Below are 13890 nucleotides of genomic sequence, written 5' to 3'. Positions count from 1 at the left end.
ATGTGTTAGACGTTTCTGATTTGTAATGAACCTGAGGACTGGATGATACACTGAATCAAGTGCTCTCAGGGTAGTGGCTGAGGCCTGCATATATACACTGCTCAAAAAAATAAAGGGAACACTTAAACAACACAATGTAACTCCAAGTCAATCACACTTCTGTGAAATCAAACTGTCCACTTAGGAAGCAACACTGATTGACAATAAATTTCACATGCTGTTGTGCAAATGGAATAGACAACAGGTGGAAATTATAGGCAATTAGCAAGACACCCCCAATAAAGGAGTGGTTCTGCAGGTGGTGACCACAGACCACTTCTCAGTTCCTATGCTTCCTGGCTGATGTTTTGGTCACTTTTGAATGCTGGCGGTGCTTTCACTCTAGTGGTAGCATGAGACGGAGTCTACAACCCACACAAGTGGCTCAGGTAGTGCAGCTCATCCAGGATGGCACATCAATGCGAGCTGTGGCAAAAAGGTTTGCTGTGTCTGTCAGCGTAGTGTCCAGAGCATGGAGGCGCTACCAGGAGACAGGCTAGTACATCAGGAGACGTAGAGGAGGCTGTAGGAGGGCAACAGCCCAGCAGCAGGACCGCTACATCCGCCTTTGTGCAAGGAGGAGCAGGTGGAGCACTGCCAGAGCCCTGCAAAATTACCTCCAGCAGGCCACAAATGTGCATGTGTCTGCTCAAACGGTCAGAAACAGACTCCATGAGGGTGGTATGAGGGCCCGACGTCCACAGGTGGGCGTTGTGATTACAGTTCAACACCGTGCAGGACGTTTGGCATTTGCCAGAGAACACCAAGATTGGCAAATTCGCCACTGGCGCCCTGTGCTCTTCACAGATGAAAGCAGGTTCACACTGAGCACATGTGACAGACGTGACAGTGTCTGGAGACGCCGTGGAGAACGTTCTGCTGCCTGCAACATCCTCCAGCATGACCGGTTTGGCGGTGGGTCAGTCATGGTGTGGGGTGGCATTTCTTTGGGGGGCCGCACAGCCCTCCATGGGCTCGCCAGAGGTTACCTGACTGCCATTAGGTACCGAGATGAGATCCTCAGACCCCTTGTGAGACCATATGCGGGTGCGGTTGGCCCTGTGTTCCTCCTAATGCAAGACAATGCTAGACCTCATGTGGCTGGAGTGTCAGCAGTTCCTGCAAGAGGAAGGCACTGATGCTATGGACTGGCCCGCCCATTCCCCAGACCTGAATCCAATTGAGCACATCTGGGACATAATGTCTCGCTCCATCCACCAACACCACGTTGCACCACAGACTGTCCAGGAGTTGGCGGATGCTTTAGTCCAGGTCTGGGAGGAGATCCCTCAGGAGACCATCCGCCACCTCATCAGGAGCATGCCCAGGCGTTGTAGGGAGGTCATACAGGCACGTGGAGGCCACACACACTACTGAGCCTCATTTTGACTTGTTTTAAGAACATTACATCAAAGATGGATCAGCCTGTAGTGTGGTTTTCCACTTTAATTTTGAGTGTGACTCCAAATCCAGACCTCCATGGGTTGATAAATTTGATTTCCATTCCATTTCCGTGATTTTGTTGTCAGCACATTCAACTATGTAAAGAAAAAAGTATTTAATAAGAATAGTTCATTCATTCAGATCTAGGATATGTTATTTTAGTGTTCCCTTTATTTTTTTGAGCAGTGTATAACATCACTAAAATCTAAAACCGACAGTAATGTACATCGTACCAGCTCCTTCCTGGCCTCAAAAGAAAAACAAGCCTTATGCCGGTAATAAAATCCTCTTTTCAGCTTGAGCTTCCTTATCAAGTTCTCTACATGCACAGTGAAGCTCAGCTTATCATCAACCCACACACCCAAATATTTGTACACTTTAACTTGCTCTATAGTATGTCCAGCCAATGTAGCAATGACATGATTTGTAACATGCCTGGCATTTAAAAATACCATGCATTTTGTTTTACCCGAATTTAGAATCGTCTTTAAATCATACAGATTCTGTTGTATGATGTTAAATGCTCTTTGGGCATTTTCAAAAGCTAAAGAACCTACTACCACTTGAATAAAGAACAGTATCGTCTGCATAAAAATGAACATCCGCTGTTTCAATAAGATTCCCAATGTTGTTGATATACAAAATTAACAACAGTGGGCCCAAAAGCACACCTCTATGGACTCGGTGTCGAAAGCCTTCGACAAACTAAGGCTTTTGTGTCTATGTCTAACTCGCCATTAGACATTGTGTACGATTTGATAGGTAATTTATAAACCAATCTAGAGCATGACCAGTAATTCCACAACATTTTAACCTTTGCACTAACACAGCATGGTCCACGGTGTCGAAAGCCTTCGACAAATCAATAAAGACAGACACACAATGTAACTTCTTATCAAGAGCACAGTGGATGTCATTTAAAGCCTTCAATGTTGCTGAAACAGTGCTGTGGCCAGACTTATAACCTGATTGCAATCCATTTAAGATGTTGTTTTCTTGGAAGTAGGTCTTTGGCTGCCTACTAACTAAGGACTCCAGTACCTTTGACAGTACAGACAATTTTGATATGGGTCGATAGTTGTCAAGTAGCGAGGGATCTCAACCTTTCAGGAGAGGCAGTACAAAAGCAGATTTCCATAACTTGTGGATTTCCTTAACATGTATTTCTAACCTTACGCTTGATGTTAAGGGGGAGCAATGATGTCTGCGGGGGTCTAGTTCATCAGGGCCAGGGGATTTTTTCCCATCAATTTCTTTCAGGGCTTTACTCACTTCTGACACAGAGAAGGATGAAAAGGAGAACCTGGTGAAGGAGTGCACAGGGGGGTCAGGTACATTTATAGGGGGCTCAATTATACCTTTGACCTTTTCAAATAAACTGCCTGCATCTAAAAAATGCTGGTTCAAGGCTTTCAGAATGGAGGTTCTCTCAGTTACAATCTGTGTGTCGACCATCAATTGTTTAGGAAGCTGTGTATCTTTGCTGCACTCCAAACCTTTCACTACTTGCCAAAATTTTGATTAAATGAACTACAGCAGGAGGGTTAAGAAATAAGAGTTAGGCCTACCTGTTTGACAGACATATTGGTCCATAGGCTGCTATATCTATAGGTTTTCCTCCACCCACCATGCACTCTTTAAATAGCCCACCTCCCTCTCAGTGAAGGGCTGTTAAGTTAAAACCAGGACTCGAATTGAGAGTGTATGAGAGGGTATGCCATAGGTCTACCTTTTACTAAAGAAAATGGATTTTGAAGATCTGATTCATATAAAAAAGCTGGAGAGATGTGACTTCGATTCAGAGGCTGAGCTACTACAACCTATAGCCGGGGAGACGAAGAATGTACTTTGCTTGTGAAGTCATCCAATTCTGTCACTATCAATCGATTTAGGCTATTCACTTTCTGTACAATGGAAGATGTTTAAACCCGGACAGTTTTTAGGGAAACACTTGCGACCTTCTCTCATTGGGTTAAGCCACGGATAAGTAACCGGCAGTTAAAGATGACGTTTCTCTGCGTACGGTAGGCCTACTCTGTCTGGGGTCAATGGGGTCGAAATGTAAGCCTGATTTCTAGAAAGCACCATGCTCAGATTCCTACCGACATCTCAGATGTAATTATTGCAAGCTGGAAACAAGACACACTGATTTGGCACAAATATGATAAGATGAACACATAGGCATTTGTCTCTGTCCATTCTTAGCCTGTCATTTCATGAATGTGTGTGGTGTTAAAACATATTCTGTCAAATGATGTAGAATTGCATGAAATGTTTATAAAAGGCAATTTTTCTCTCAGACCTGAGAAATACGATTATAGATTCATGCAATGCTCTTACTCTAAAGGAGATATTTCCACCCACGGTGACCTGTAAACCCACAACCTTCTGGCCCCACAGCCCTCTGCGCGGTCAAAAGGCATGTGTTGCCATGTAATGCTTCCAGGATGAAGAACAGTTTCGAAAACTGCATATCTAATGATCTGGTGTGTCCAAGAAGTGAGGGTAAACCGTAGGCATTTTCTTTGCTATCCACTATGTTAAAATTATTATTTTGGGTATAGTGGAGTGCCATCCATTTTCATATCAGAGAGGTCCGATTTTCTCCATGTAACCCTTATTATAAACAACGTTAACTCCCTTAACAAACCAAATGCAAAGCTGAAGCCCTGAGCAGGATATAATTGATTTGACACATCTTACATTTCTTGTAGTTATACTTAACTTACTTAAGCAGTGGCGTAGCATGGACCACGTAGCACCAACCCCGTGCTACCCAAACGGTATGGAAAATCATACAGTCGGTATTTCGAAATACCCCATTATACGGTAGATCGCACAAGCCTAGTAAGGACGGAAGATTGGAAACACACACTCTCTCTCTCTCTCTTTCATACACACAAACACACAGGACGATTGACACTGGGTAAGGACTGGAGATTGAGAACACACACACATTTTTAGTTGAGAATAAAAGGATGGCTTGTCTAATCCAGAGTGGGCATTGCTGCTGGTTCTCCAGGATAATGTCATTGAGAAAGGTGCTGAGCGAGGGGGGTTAGGGGGAGGGAAGGACGGAGAGGATGGAACGGACACGGGGTGATGCTAATCTGGATCTGGGTGCGGGGAGTTTCTTTTCTCCTTCTAGCCCTACCCTACCCTGATCAATGCTCACTCTGTAGGTCTTTAACTTACTCTTTCCTTTTTGTCTCCGTCTTTCTCTTCACCCCCTCCGACTATCTCTGTCTCTCTCTTGCTTCCCTCAGAGTAGACTTAGCAACAATGACACTGATAGCCCAGACACTGCATGATTGTTTGTGTGTGTGAACATTCAAGTGTGTGTGCATGTACACGCACTTGTGCTTTCGTGTTTACGCGTATGTGCACCTGTGTGTGTTCATTTGTGTGTGTGTGTACTGTATGTGGAGTGGTGTGGATAAGTGAATGCCGTGATCACAGTAGTGGAACTAATGGAACGATATGACGCTGTGAGCTTCGGCTGAGGCTCTGCGGCAACATATTGAACACGTGGCGAGAGACAGAGAGAGAGAGAGATGGTGGTGATTGGAAGAGAGAGTCAGTGATGTAAGAGAAAGAAAGAGATGGAAAGAGAGATATTGGAGAGGGATAGTCATAAAGGAGAAAGAGAGAGTGATGGATAGAGAGATAAAAAGAGAGAGAGACTGGCAGAAAGAGAGAGATGGAAAGAGTGTGATGGAAAAAAGATACTGACAGAGATAGAATAAAGGTAAGAGAAAGTGTATAGTGAAGAGGATGAGAGAATAAGGCTACAAAAGAGACAGACATTGTAAGGGGTGCGTAACTGGTGGCAGGGAAGTCAAAACGCAGGAGAGCAGAACGCAGGGGGGGGGGGGGGGCTGTGCATATTTGTAAACAACAGCTGTTGCATAAAATCTAAGGAAGTCTCTAGATTTTGCTCGCCTGAAGTAGAGTATCTATGATAAACTGTAGACCACACTATTTTGCCAAGAGAGTTTATCTATACTTTTCGTGCTGTTTATTTACCACCACAGACGGATTATGGCACTAAGACCACACTCAGTCAGCTGTATAAGGAAATAAACAAGCAGGAAACTGCTCACCCAGTGGCCGGTGACTTTAATGCAGGGAAATTTAAATCAGTTTTACCTAATCGCTATCAACATGCGCAACTAGAGGGAAAATAATTCTAGATCACCTGTACTCCACACACAAGATGCGTACGTAGCTCTCCCTCGCCCTCCATTTGGTAAATCTGACAAATTCTATCCTCCTGATTCCTGATTACAAGCAAAAATTGAAGCAGGAAGCACCAGTGATTCGGTATATAAAAAAGTGGTGAGATGAAGCAGATGCTAAACTACAGGACTGTTTTGCTATCACAGACTGGAACATGTTCCGGGATTCTTCTGATGGCATTGAGGAGTATTGAGGAGTACACCACATCACTCACTGGCTTTATCAACAAGTGCATCGAGGACGTTGTCCCCACAGTGACTGTACGTACATACCACAACCAGAAGCCATGGACTAAAGGCAACATTCACACTGAGCTAAAGAGTAGAGTTGCCGCTTTCAAGGTGCGGGACTTTAACTTCTTATGGCTGCAAGGCAAAGTGTTGAGTAGCCAGTGAAATCGTGCCCATTTCAAACGGCCTCCTACTCAAATCTTGCTCGTACAATATGAATATTATTATTCTTTTTGGATAGAAAACACTTTCTAGTTTCTAAAAGAGTTGGAATTATTTCTCTGAGTGAAACAGAAGTCCTTCTGCAGCACTTTTCCTGACCAGGAAGTGAAATGTCAGAAATCAATGCTCTTTTCAACTTGATGCCTATACATGGTCTTAATACTTAGGAGTCTGCTGACACTCTATACGCCTTCCTATTGGTGTAAAGAGGATGTCAGAGAAGAAATTTTTGTGCTCCTCTTGGTCTGTGGTGGAAAAAAAACTATTTATTTGACGTGACCGTCCACTTCCGGTACTCTGAAGGAAGTGGGATTGACATCTGTTTTGCCTTCATAACGAACGGCTAACGTCTCCGGTTCGAATTTTTTTTGATACATGTGACCATATCATCGTAATGTATGTTTTTTCAATATAGTTTAATCAGATTATTGAAACTTTATTCGGGAGTTTTGCCGTGTTCCGTCCTCTGACTGTGTTTACGTTGGAGAAATTTATGCCACTTGGCTAGTGCCAATGATAATTGAAGAGGGACATTTGCCATTCTTAATCGAAACAACGACTCATCTGGACAGAGGACACGTTCTTCAACATTCTGATGAAAGATCAGCAAAAGTAAGACCCATTTTATGATGTTATTTCATATATCTGTCGTGCATGTGAACTGGCCGTGGGCGCCCAATTATTTCTGTCTATTGTAGCTACGCTAATATAGCGATACATTTTGTTTGCGCTGTAAAACATTTAATAAATTGGAAATATTGTTTGGAATCACAAGATGCCTGTCTTTCAATTGCTGCAGACTATGTACTTTTCAGAAATGTTTTATGATGAGTAATTAGCTATTTGACGTTGGTGTCTGTAAATATTATGGCTGCTTTCGGTGCAATTTCGGATTGTAGCTGAAATGTAAACTATGGTTTATACATGAAATATGCACATTTTTCGAACAAAACATATTTATTGTATAGCATATGTTATCAGACTGTCATCTGATGAATTTGTTTATTGGTTAGTGGCTATTTATATCTTCATTTGGTCGAATTTGTGATAGCACCTGATGGAGTAAGAAACTGATGGAGTTAGAAAAAGTTGTGTCTTTTGCTAACGTGGTTAGCTAATAGATTTACATATTTTGTCTTCCCTGTAAAACATTTTAAAAATCTTTCATGTTGGCTTGATTCACAAGATGTGCACCTTTCATCTGGTGTCTTGGACTTGTTAATGTGTGAAAGTTAAATATTTAAAAAAAATAGATTTTGAATTTCGCGCCCTGCACTTTGAGCTGGATGTTGTCATAAGTGTACCGGTGTCGGGCTGCCCCCGTAAAAGGCTAACCCAGAAGCTTATAAGAAACCCTCCCACGAAACCATCAAACAGGCAAAGCGTCAATACAGGCCTAAGATTGAATCGTACTACACCAGCTCCGACGTTCGTCGGATGTGGCAGGGCCTGCAAACAATTACGGACATCAAAGGGAAGCACAGCTACGAGCTGCCAGTGACACGAGCCTACCAGACAAGCTAAATAACTTCTATGCTCGCTAGGGGGCAACAAATACTGAAGCATGCAAGAGAGCATCAGCTGTTCCGGACGACTGTGTGATCATGCTCTCCATAGCCAATGTGAGTAAGACCTTAAACATTTCAACATTCACAAGTCTGCAGGGCCAGATTGATTACCAGAACGTGTACTCCGAGCATGCGCTGACCAACTGGCAAGTGTCTTCACTGACATTTTAAACCTGTTCCTGACCAAGTCTGTAAGACCAGCATGTTTCAAGCAGATCACTAGTCACGTTGCCCAAGAACACCAAGGTAACCTGCCTAAATTACGACCGACCTGTGCTTTGAAAGGCTGGACATGGCGCACATCAACAACATTATCGCAGAAACTCTGGACGCGCTCCAATTTTTATACCGCACCAACAGATCCATAGATGATGTAATCTCAATCGCACTCCACACTGCCCTTTCCCACTTGGACAAAAGGAACACCTACGTGAGAATGATATTCATTGACTACAGCTCAGCGTTCAACACCATAGTGTCCTCAAAGCTCATCACTATGCTAAAGACCCTAGGACTAAAAATCTCCCTCTGCAGCTGGATCCTGGACTTCCTGATGGGCCTCCCCAGGTGGTAAGGGTAGGTGACAAAACATCTGCCACACTGATCCTCAACACGGGGGCCAGTCAGGGGAGCATGCGGAGTCCCTGTTCACCTATGACTGCATGGTCAAGCACGACTCCAACACCATCATTAAGTATGCGATGACTCTGTACTAATACCCCCTGTATATAGCCTCACTATTGTTATTTTATTGTTGCCCCTTAATTATTTGTTATTTTTCTATTTTCTTGTATATTGATTTTTTTTGTATTTATTAATTTTTTACTTGCGTTTATTTGAATAAATACTTTACCACTTATTTTTATTAAAACTGCATTAATGGTTAAGGGCTTGTAAGTAAGCATTTCAATGGAAGGTTGTATTCGGCGCATGTGACAAATACCATTTCATTTGAATACAGAGAGGGATTGAACTGACAGTAATCAGACACAGAATGCATGTATTGACTAGGAAACAACATGTTAATAAATGTAGCTAAGGATGCACTACAAATTACTTGGCTAGGTACAGCGGCTTGCGAAAGTATTCACCCCCCTTGGCATTTCCCCTATTTTGTTGCCTTACAACCTGGAATTAAAATGCAATTTTGGGAGGTTTGCATCATTTGATTTACACAACATGCCCACCACTGAAGATGCAAACATATTTTTTATTGTGAAACTAGAAAAGAAAAACAGAACTTGAGCGTGCATAACTATTCACCCTCCCAAAATCAATACTTTGTAGAGCCACCTTTGACAGCAATTACAGCTGCAAGTCTCTATAAGCTTGGCACATCTAGCCACTGGGCTTTTGCCCATTCTTCAAGGCAAAACTGCTCCAGCTACTTCAAGGCAATGGGTTCCGCTGTTGTATAGGCCATTTTTTGACTAGGCCATTCCAAGACATTTAACTTCTTGCGACTACAGGGGGTGCTGTTTTCTCATTAGCATAATTGCATTACAGATTAAACGGCTTCCTACTAAATTCTTTATCGTACAATATGCATATTATTACTATTATTGGATAGAAAACAGTCTCTAGTTTCTATAGGCGTTGGAATTTTGTCTCTGAGTGGAACAGAACTCATTCTACAGCAATTTCCCTGACATTGAGTCAGATTTCACACATTTTGGCCCCTGATCTGGAGTCAGTTTAAAGGCCACTGTGAACGCTATCAGGATACGGACACTGCTTACGTCTTCCCCTGGATGCCTTTACGTGATGACGATTTGAATGGTATCGATTGCCCAATCACAGCCCCTATAAAACAAAAACACGTGTAGGTAGGAACTCTTTTCCAGATGCGTCGGGCGCGCGGTGGACACCGACCTGCTCTTTTTCCAAGCATTAGTGTAGCCAGTTATATTTCTCCGGTCATGTTTCTACTCGTTATAGGAGTTAAAAACATCATAAGGTAGTTAATTTAAACCGTTTTATAGCAATTTATATCCGTTTAGTGCGATTTTGGGACATTTATTTCTGAGACACTGTGAATCTCTGGGCACGGTTCCAGTTCATGCCGAACGCAATGGGCATTTCTACATGGCAAGAGGACAGCTTTCGACCAAAAGACGATTAGACCCAAGAAAGGATTCTTTGCCCAAGATTCTGATGGAAGAACAGCTCAAAGTAGGAACAATTTATTATGATAAATCGTGTTTCTGTCGAGAAATGTTAATCGCTTATGACGCCATTTTGTTTGACGTAGCTTCGCTTGGCGCAAACTGTATTGAAAAGTAAGGATAATTTAAAAAATGTAAATCAGCGATTGTATTAAGAATTAAATTGTCTATCAATCGCTGTCCACCCTATATTTTTTAGTCACGTTTATGAGTATTTATGTATACGACTAGATCACTGTCTAATATGGCGCACGACATTGTCTGACCAGCTGGGCAACTTTTGTCATTGTCTAACCATGATTTTGGTGGCTAAATATGCACATTTTCGAACAAACTGTATATGTATGTTGTAATATGATGTTACAGGAGTGTCATCGGAAGAATTCTGAGAAGGTTAGTGAAAAAATTTATATATTTTGGCGATGATATGATATCGCTCTCTTTGGCTAGAATCAGTGCTCGGGTAACGTTTGCGTATGTGGTATGCTAATATAACAATTTATTGTGTTTTCGCTGTAAGACACTTAGAAAATCTGAAATATTGTCTGTATTCACAGGATCTGTGTCTTTCGATTAGTGTATGCTGTGTATTTTTACGAAATGTTTGATGATTAGTAATTAGGTAAACACGTTGCTCTATGTATTTATTCTAGTCCATTTGTGACGGTGGGTGCAATTGTAAACTATGATATCTACCTGAAATATGCACATTTTTCTAACAAAACCTATCCTATACCATAAATATGTTATCAGACTGTCATCTGATGAGGTTTTTTCTTGGTTAGTGGCTATCAATATCTTAGTTTAGCCGAATTGGTGATAGCACCTGATGGAGTAAGAAACTGATGGAGTTAGAAAAGTGGTGTCTTTTGCTAACGTGGTTAGCTAATAGATTTACATATTTTGTCTTCCCTGTAAAACATTTTCAAAATCTGAAATGGTGGCTTTATTCACAGGATCTGTATCTTTCATTAGGTGTCTTGGACTTGTGATTTAATGATATTTAGATGCTACTATTTAATTGTGACGCTATGCTAGCGATGCTAATCAGTGTGGGGGGGTGGGGGGGGGGGGGGGGGTGCTCCCGGATCCGGGGTAGATGCTCGTTAGAGGTTAACTGTTTCCCCTTAAACCACTCAAGTGTTGCTTTAGCAGTATGCTTTGGGTCATTGTCCTGCTGGAAGGTGAACATCCATCCCAGTCTCAAATCTCTGGAAGACAAACAGGTTTCCCTCAAGAATTTCCCTGTATTTAGCGCCATCCATCATTCATTCGTTTCCCAGTCCCTGCCAATGAAAGATATCCCCACAACATGATGCTGCCACCACCACCATGCTTCACTGCTTCACAGCAAAATTAAAATAAAAAAAATCTTAGCACAAAATACAGATCCACAAGCACTATTTGAATGTGCAAATGCACATTCCACAGTTGCAAATGTTAGGAATTTCTGAACATTTGCTCACAAATCATTCAACATTTGTTCAAATTGTAGTTTTATTTGTGAGCTGTGTTGAATATATTTAGAGATCATTCATTTATTTGACTTATGACATTTTATATATGTATAGATGATGGTTTTATTTACTAAATATTGTAATAATATTCACAGATCATAGTTTTGTGTGTGAGTTATGTTGCATATACACACTGATCATGGTACACATGCTCACAGAATAAAGAAATAAAACTCACTCCATGCAGGTGTGCTAGATTATGGTTGGAGTGAAAACCTACAGGACCGTAGCTCTCCAGGAACGGGGTTGGAGAGCACTGGTCTAGTCTGTGTTAACGAGCAATACTTAATCACTATGGATCAAACATGATCCCAGATCCCCTGGCTTTATGCCAATGTAGAGAATGATGCGCCACCAGCTAATTGAGAAGTCTGCAAAGACATTTTAGAAGATGTTCATAGCATAAACATAAAAACAGCTACACACACACATACTGTACTTACCATCTCAACACCCCCCCCCCCCCCCCCCCCATTTATATCTAACCATCCCCCAGGTGGGAGGCCCAGTCTGAGTGATCATTTTGTCAGCCCAGTTACAAAATCACAGGCAAACAAGCTAACCAGCTGTGATCCCCTACCAACATCTGAGTGCTGTGAAATGTTTGCAATAAATTGTTTCTATCTTTTAATTAACTAATTATTTCTCAAATTAGACTCGGTTCTTCCATCTATGTCAACCTCAGGCTAGTGCTGGTTGTTTGGTGGTGTTGGTGTCAGCAGGGTCTTTTGTAATCATGGTATGTCAGGCTGGTATCAGTATACAAGCCACTCAAAGTGATGCTAATGAAAACTATTGGCATCAGCAGTATGCAAAGGCATCACAGGCATCCTGTGTTTCTTTTTTGACTGGCTCTCTGGATGTGTGCATTGGGCCGAATTCATTAGGCACACTGAAGCTAAGTTTAAGGCAGTCCCTCCCTGTTTCAGGCTGTATTGTTCCGTTTTGTGCCTAATGAGTGTTGAGAAGTGAATAAGACAATTGGGAGAAGGAATTGAACTGCCTTGCAAAATGAGTGCATGAGAGCTCTTGAAAAGAGATTCAAATCTCAATGAGTGTGTGACCTTTGTCAGTGTCTAATCAAACTGGTAGTAGAGAACAATTGAACACCATGTCATATTTTCTAATGGAGACAAACCCGGTTGTCACGATCGCTGTCTTCAAACTCCCTATCATAAATGAGCCAAGGCGCAGCGTCTTTAATCGAAGTGAAACCTTTCACAAAAAAAGAAAACAGGTAAACAAAATCAGAACGTGACGCAACCGTGGCGCACACAAACACTCACAGAAAATAAATAATTACCCACAAACACAGGTGAGGAAAAGGCTGCCTACGTATGATTCCCAATCAGAGACAACAATAGACAGCTGCCTCTGATTGGGAACCATACCAGGCCAAACAAAGAAATAAGAAAACTAGATTACCCACCCAAATCACACCCTGACCTAACCAAAAGAGAAATAAAAAAAGGCTCTGTAAGGTCAGGGCGTGACACCGGTACCATAGAGGTCAACAAACTATAGTTTTGGCAAGTCGATAATGACATCTCCTTTGTGCATGACACAAGTAACTGTTCCAACAATTGTTTACAGACAGATTATTTCACTTATAATTCACTGTATCACAATTCCAGTGGGTCAGAAGTTTACATGCACTAAGTTGACTGTGCCTTTAAACAGCTTGGAAAATTCCAGAAAATGTCATGGCTTTAGAAGCTTCTGATAGGCTAATTGACGGTGTACCTGTGGATGTATTTCAAGGCCTACCTTCAAGCTCAGTGCCTCTTTGCTTCACATCATGGGAAAATCAAAAGAAATCAGCCAAGAAAAAAATCGTAGACTTCCACAAGTCTGGTTCATCCTTGGGAGCAATTTCCAAATGCCTGAAGGTACCATGTTCATCTGTAAAAACAATAGTATGCAAGTATAAACACCATGGGACTAAGCAGCCATCATACCGCTCAGGAAGGAGACGCGTTCTGTCTCCTAGAGATGAATGTACTTTGGTGCGAAACGTGCAAATCAATCACAGAACAACAGCAAAGGACCTTGTGAAGATGCTGGAGGAAACAGGTGCAAAAGTATCTATATCCACAGTAAAACGAGTCCTATATCGACATAACATTAAGGCCGCTCAGCAAGGAAGAAGCCACTGCTCCAAAACCGCCATAACAAAGCCAGACTACGGTTTGCAACAGCAGACGGGGACAAAGATCGTACTTTTTGGAGAAATGTCCTCTGGTCTGATGAAACAAAAATAGAACTGTTCAAAAAGGGGGATGCTTGCAAGCCGGAGAACACCATCCCAACCGTGAAGCACAGGGGTGGCAGCATCATGTTGTGGGGGTGCTTTGCTGCAGGAGGGACTGGTGCACTTCACAAATAGATGGCATGTTGAGGAAGGAAAATTACATGGATACATTGAAGAAACATCTCAAGATATCAGTCAGGAAGTTAAAGCTTGGTC

At 42.1% G+C, this 13890-nt stretch overlaps 1 protein-coding gene across 1 annotated transcript in view; it reads right to left on the bottom strand.

Annotated features, from left to right (window-relative positions):
* The window catches only part of LOC129812506 (ALK tyrosine kinase receptor-like), a 779676-nt gene that overhangs the window by 436224 nt on the left and 329562 nt on the right, over positions 1 to 13890 (bottom strand). The gene's annotated exons all lie outside the window — the stretch shown is intronic.

The sequence above is a fragment of the Salvelinus fontinalis genome, chromosome 16 (genome assembly GCF_029448725.1).
Source record: "Salvelinus fontinalis isolate EN_2023a chromosome 16, ASM2944872v1, whole genome shotgun sequence".
Lineage (NCBI taxonomy): Eukaryota > Metazoa > Chordata > Actinopteri > Salmoniformes > Salmonidae > Salvelinus > Salvelinus fontinalis.
The sequence above is the reverse complement of the archived record's forward strand: the minus strand, read 5'-3'. Positions and strand labels throughout refer to the sequence as shown.